Below are 7,248 nucleotides of genomic sequence, written 5' to 3'. Positions count from 1 at the left end.
GTGTTCGTTTCACTGGAAAAAAATATTCTTCTTGGGAGTTTTAATTTCAGTTGTTTGTCACCGGCAAAGAACTATGGGGCCATATAGATGGAAGCGATCCTGCTCCTACTGATGCAACAAAGTTAGGTGAATGGAAGATTAAAGATGCTCGGGTGATGACATGGATTCTAGGGTCAATTGACCCTCTTATTGTTCTTAATCTCAGGCCGTACAAGACAGCTAAGGCCATGTGGGATTACTTACAAAAGGTTTACAACCAAGATAATAGCGCAAGACGCTTTCAGTTGGAGTTTGAAATTGCTAATTACTCTCAATGAGGTCTTTCTGTTCAGGATTATTTTTCTGGATTTCAAAACTTATGGGCTGAATTTACAGATATTGTCTATGCCAAAATACCTACTGAATCCCTATCAGTGATTCAGGCAGTTCATGAGCAAAGCAAGCGAGACCAATTTTTTGTATGAAATTACGCTCCGATTTTGAGAGTGTTCGCTCTAACTTGATGAATTGTGACCCGTATCCCTCTTTGGATGTTTGCTTTAGGGAATTACTTCGTGAAGAGCAACGTCTTGTCACACAAAATGCTTTTAAGAAAGAAAATGATGTCACTGTTGCAATTGTTGCTCAAGGTAAAGGAAAGGGTAGGGATATGAGTAGAACTCAATGCTACAGTTGCAAGGAATATGGTCATATTGCTAGCAATTGTAGCAAGAAGTTCTGTAATTATTGTAAACAACAAGGGCACATTATCAAAGAGTGTCCCACGCGCCCTCAAAATCGTAGGATCAATGTTTTCAAGCTAGGATAAATGGTTCCACTGATGATAACTCATCTTCAGGACAAGTTCTTACTCCTGAAATGGTACAACAAATGATCGTGTCAGCCTTTTCAGCATTGGGATTACAAGGTAATGATGTTACATCTAATTTTTGGATTGTTGATTCAGGCACTTCAAATCATATGACCAACTCAACGAGCATCCTAAAAAATGTTCGTAAGTATCAAGGTCCATCACAAATACAGATTGCCAATGGTAGTAATTTACCCATTACCAAGGTTGGGGACATTACTCCAACTTTCAAGAATGTTTTTGTTTCACCAAAGCTCTCAACTAGTCTTATTTCAGTTGGACAATTGGTAGATAACAATTGTGATGTGAATTTTTCTCGTAATGGTTTTGTACTTCTACTGCTAGTAAGACTGAGGTTTGGCAGAAGCGTCTAGGACATCCAAATTCTGTTGTGTTGTCTCATTTATCAAATTCTGGTTTATTGGGAAATAAAAATAAATTTTCAGTTGCTTCCATTGATTGTTCTACTTGTAAATTAGGCAAAAGTAAAACTCTTCCTTTTCCTAATTTTGGTAGTCGTGCTACAAAGTGTTTTGATGTCATTCATAGTGATGTTTGGGACATTTCATAAAGTGTTTTGATGTCATTCATAGTGATGTTTGGGGCATTTCACCAATTATTTCTCATGCTCATTTCAAATACTTTGTGACATTCATAGATGATTATAGTCGGTTTACATGGGTGTATTTTCTTCGATCCAAATCTGAGGTATTTTCCATGTTCAAGACATTTTTGGCTTACATTGAGACTCAATTTTCTACATGCATCAAATTATTAAGATCTGATTCTGGTGGAGAATATATGTCTTATGAATTCAAAAAATTCTTGCTTGACAAAGGGATTGTCTCACAACACTCTTGCCCATATACACCACAACAAAATGGAGTTGCTGAACGAAAAAATCGGCATCTTCTAGATGTCACTCGTACTTTATTGATTGAGTCATCTGTACCATCTAAATATTGGGTGGAAGCTTTGTCTACTGCTGTCTATTTAATTAATAGATTGCCATCTAAAGTGCTAAATCTTGAGTCTCCATATTTTTGTCTTTATCACCAAAATCCTAACTATAGTGATTTTCATACATTTGGTTGTGTTTGTTTTGTGCATTTGCCTCCTTCGCAACGCAATAAACTTTCTGTACAATCTACTAAATGTGCTTTTTTGGGTTATAGTACTTCACAAAAAGGTTTTATTTGTTATGATCCATGTTCTCACAAATTTCGTATTTCTAGAAATGTTGTTTTCTTTGAGAATCAGTATTTCTTTCCTACGATTGTAGATTCATCTTCTGTTTCTCTTCTTCTTCCTCCTTTTGAGGATTTATCATCTTCTTTTAAGAGGTTTAAACCTGGATTTGTGTATGAACGACGTCGACCAACTTTACCCTATCCCAACACTGATCCGCCGCCTGAAACTGCACCACAACTAGAATCTGAGAATTCTTCAAGATCTGGTCCTCTTGAGCCTACTCGGCGATCTACAAGAGTATCTCGTACTCCCAATTGGTATGGCTTTTCCTCTACTTTATCCAACATATCTGTTCCATCTTGTTACTCACAAGCTTCCAAGCATGAATGTTGGCAGAAAGCAATGGAGGAAGAACTTTTGGCTCTTAAAGAAAATGACACATGGGACATTGTTTCATGTCCTTCAAATGTCAGTCATATTGGATGTAAATAGACATTACTCCAACTTTCAAGAATGTTTTTGTTTCACCAAAGCTCTCAACTAGTCTTATTTCAGTTGGACAATTGGCAGATAACAATTGTGATGTGAATTTTTGTCGTAATGGTTGTCTTGTGTAGGATCAGGTGTCGGGGACGATAATCGCGAAGGGACTTTTGCACCCGTAGCCAAAATGACTACGGTACGAACTATTATTGCCATTGTTGCTTCACAAAACTGGTCTCTTTATCAAATGGATGTCAAAAATGCTTTTCTCCATGGTGATCTTAAAGAAGATATTTATATGAAACCTCCACCTGGTTTGTTCTCATTGCCTACATTAGATGTATGCAAGTTGAAGCGGTCTTTGTATGGATTAAAACAAGCTCCAAGAGCTTGGTTTGATAAGTTCCGGTCTACTTTGCTACAATTTTCTTTTGAGTAGAGCAAATATGACTCATCTTTGTTTCTTCGGAAAACATCTACAGGTTGTGTTCTTCTTTTGGTGTATGTAGATGACATTATTATCACAGGAACTGATTCTTCACTAATCACTTGCCTCCAACAGCAGCTTAAAGATTCTTTTCATATGAAAGATCCTGGTACTCTTACTTATTTTTTGGGTTTGGAAATTCATAATGTTGCTTCAGGTGTATTTCTAAACCAACACAAATATACTCAGGATCTGATTTCTTTGGCTGGTCTTCAAGTTTCCTCCTCCGTAGATACTCCACTGGAAATGAATGTCAAGTATCGTCATGAGAAAGGTGATCTTCTTCCTGATCCAACTATATTTCGACAATTAGTTGGGAGTCTAAATTACCTTACTATTACTTGGCCAGATATCTCTTTTGCAGTTCAACAAGTTAGTCAATTTATGCAAGCTCCCCGTCATCTCTACTTGGTGGCTGTTCGTCGCATCATTCGGTACCTTCTAGGAACATCTACTCGTGGATTGTTCTTTCTAAGTGGTTTTCATATTCGTCTTAATGCTTTTAGTAATTCTGATTGGGCGGGATGTCCTGATACTCGTTGTTCAGTCTCTGGTTGGTGCATGTTTATTGGAGAGTCATTGATATCTTGGAAGAGTAAAAAGCAAGATCGTGTGTCAAAATCTTCAACAGAGGCTGAATATCGATCCATGTCTATTGCTTGCTCCAAGGTTATATGACTTCGTGGATTACTTGCTGAGATTGGATTTCCCCAATCTCATCATACTCCTCTCCACGCTGACAATACAAGTGCTATTCAGATTGCTACTAATCCAGTTTTTCATGAGAGGACCAAACACATCGAAGTGGATTGTCATTATATACAAGAAGCTGTAGATAAATGAGTCATTACTCTTCCACATGTGTCTAGTGATCTTCAAATAGCTGATACGTTTACAAAATCCATGGCACGGCAACGCCATCAGTTTCTAGTAGGCAAATTGATGCTTCTTGATCCACCAGTATCAATTTGAGGGGGGATGTTAGCATGATATACAACTAAATGATTGTATATATTAATGTAATTATATAGTGATATAAATTAGCATGATCATATACATTTGTTGTAGAATCATATGAATAAATATTGTGATAGAATAGCTGATTTGAAGGGATAGCAAGGCAGATTTAGAGGGATTTAATGGCAGATTTGTATAGATAGAATAGCTGATCTTTAGGGATAGGAATGGCGGATCTTTAGGGATGTGTAATCTTTATTTTCTCTATATAATGGAAAGACTCTCTTACTTTGAGAGGCATTCAGCTGAAAATTGACACTCGATGCAGTCCTTTCGTTCTAACCCTAGTTCAGGGAAACTCTGGTTGAGAAGTGAGAGGAGTCGGTCCGAGTCTCCTAGAAATAAAGTTAAAAAGGACACTCTTACGGTTTTCTCTGAGGCACGTATAGTGCTATTGACTACGTCAATGATCATTCTCATGAAAAGATCATTGTCCTACTTGTCAGCGAGACGTTGCCATAGGTAAGCAAGGTCGAGGGCATTTTGGTCATAAAATCTTGGGATGCTAAAAACGGTCACCTTTGGTGGGACTCGTACCAACTTTATTTTATACGACAAAACAACTCCATAACTTACCCCTCCACCACCCGTAATAGCCCAAAATAAATCCTCCCCCATGGATTTACGATCGAGGATTCGTCCGTTAACATCGATTAGTTTTGTATCATCACTGTTATTTTTCTTATCATGTTACCATAACCGGCCCCACTAAAGTGACCACTGACCCCCATGGTGGGACAAACTCCCGCGGGGAATCCATGCACATTGCTTTTTTCCGCGATTCTATAGTAAAGTTCACCAATGGTTGCACCTACTTCAACCCAAGCCGATTCATCCTCAATGTTTATGTTATCGAGCGGAAATTGAACATGTCAATGACAAAAAATGGTATGTCAGAGACGTAAGAAAGACCCTCGTAGTCGTGCCCTCCACTCCTAATTTTCATTTGCACATGTACCTTGTGATTTTGCATAAATAATTGATGCTTGAATATGAGATTCATGTTGAGCTGTGAGTATGAAGAGAGATTTCCTAGTTGTGGACTCATTGAATCTTAAATTTCTTATGTAAGCTTGCAAAACAGATGGAAATGAAGAATTATTTGGAGAAAATACTAATGAAGAAATTGGATAAGAAGGGTTTGAATTTGTTTCAAGACATTCAAGAAATGTTTGATTTTCATGTGAAGAACTTTTCGTCATTAGATCCAGATAAATAATTTTTATGTGATAAAAAATATTTGCTATATGGTACTAGTATTTTAAAGGGAAATTAAAAGTTGCAAATGTTAGGTACACAATCATATCTGCTTCCAATTTGACCAATGTAAGAAATCAGAATCTTATCTTGATTGGTTTTCAAGAAAGTTTTTTTGTAGTATAGTGACTTATCTATCCATAATCTTATCTCAAAAATCAGACAAGGCAATTTGGACCATATAAAAAAAAAGAGGAAAACTTATCAATATTTCACTAGTTTAAGAGTTGATTACTCAGATACATCCTAATTTTCAATATTATGAATCTTACCAAATTTTGGTACGTCCAAATACATGTATTTCGGGACACATGGATCACAATTAGGTGTAATTTATGTTTAGATACACTATATTCAAGTGGATTTGCATGTGTTCGAGATACGTAAGAAATCTCGGTCGTCTCCCTCTCTCTCACCACTCTCCTATGTATCTGGTGATCACATCATATACATACAAATACATGTATCTAATGTGATTCACATGTATTTGAAAGGCATGACTATCTGTAGGGGCGAACCCACATAGAATCCGTCGGGTGCTCGAGCACCCATTAATATTATATCGGACTATATATATCTATATAGAAATTAAGAAGCGTTGGTATAAAATTAACATAGAGCACCCAATAAGTAAGTGGATTGATTGGTCCAATGGCTCATGGTGTGTGCTTAAGGGTGTTTAAGTGTTGTTGAGCCTGTGTTCAAATCTCACTCTCCACATGTTTTATATATATATATATATATATATATATATATATATATATATATATATATATATATATATATATATATATATATATATATATATATATATATATATATATATATATATATATATATATATATATATATATATATATATATATATATATATATATATATATATATATATATATATATATATATATATATATATATATATATATATATATATATATATATATATATATATATATATATATATATATATATATATATATATATATATATATATATATATATATATATATATATATATATATATATATATATATATATATATATATATATATATATATATATATATATATATATATATATATATATATATATATATATATATATATATATATATATATATATATATATATATATATATATATATATATATATATATATATATATATATATATATATATATATATATATATATATATATATATATATATATATATATATATATATATATAAAACATGTGGAGAGTGAGATTTGAACACAGGCTCAACAACACTTAAACACCCTTAAGCACACACCATGAGCCATTGGACCAATCAATCCACTTACTTATTGGGTGCTCTATGTTAATTTTATACCAACGCTTCTTAATTTCTATATAGATATATATAGTCCGATATAATATTAATGGGTGCTCGAGCACCCGACGGATTCTATGTGGGTTCGCCCCTACAGATAGTCATGCCTTTCAAATACATGTGAATCACATTAGATACATGTATTTGTATGTATATGATGTGATCACCAGATACATAGGAGAGTGGTGAGAGAGAGGGAGACGACCGAGATTTCTTACGTATCTCGAACACATGCAAATCCACTTGAATATAGTGTATCTAAACATAAATTACACCTAATTGTGATCCATGTGTCCCGAAATACATGTATTTGGACGTACCAAAATTTGGTAAGATTCATAATATTGAAAATTAGGATGTATCTGAGTAATCAACTCTTAAACTAGTGAAATATTGATAAGTTTTCCTCTTTTTTTTTATATGGTCCAAATTGCCTTGTCTGATTTTTGAGATAAGATTATGGATAGATAAGTCACTATACTACAAAAAAACTTTCTTGAAAACCAATCAAGATAAGATTCTGATTTCTTACATTGGTCAAATTGGAAGCAGATATGATTGTGTACCTAACATTTGCAACTTTTAATTTCCCTTTAAAATACTAGTACCA

General features: G+C 34.2%; 1 pseudogene; it reads right to left on the bottom strand.

The window, feature by feature from the left end:
* The window catches only part of LOC102594906 (reticuline oxidase-like protein), a 7,379-nt pseudogene extending 2,104 nt beyond the window's left edge, over positions 1-5,275 (bottom strand).
* Between the last annotated feature and the right edge of the window lie 1,973 nt (positions 5,276-7,248).

The sequence above is a fragment of the Solanum tuberosum genome, unplaced genomic scaffold (genome assembly GCF_000226075.1).
Source record: "Solanum tuberosum cultivar DM 1-3 516 R44 unplaced genomic scaffold, SolTub_3.0 scf00141, whole genome shotgun sequence".
NCBI lineage: Eukaryota > Viridiplantae > Streptophyta > Magnoliopsida > Solanales > Solanaceae > Solanum > Solanum tuberosum.
This window is presented reverse-complemented; position numbering and strand designations above follow the sequence as displayed.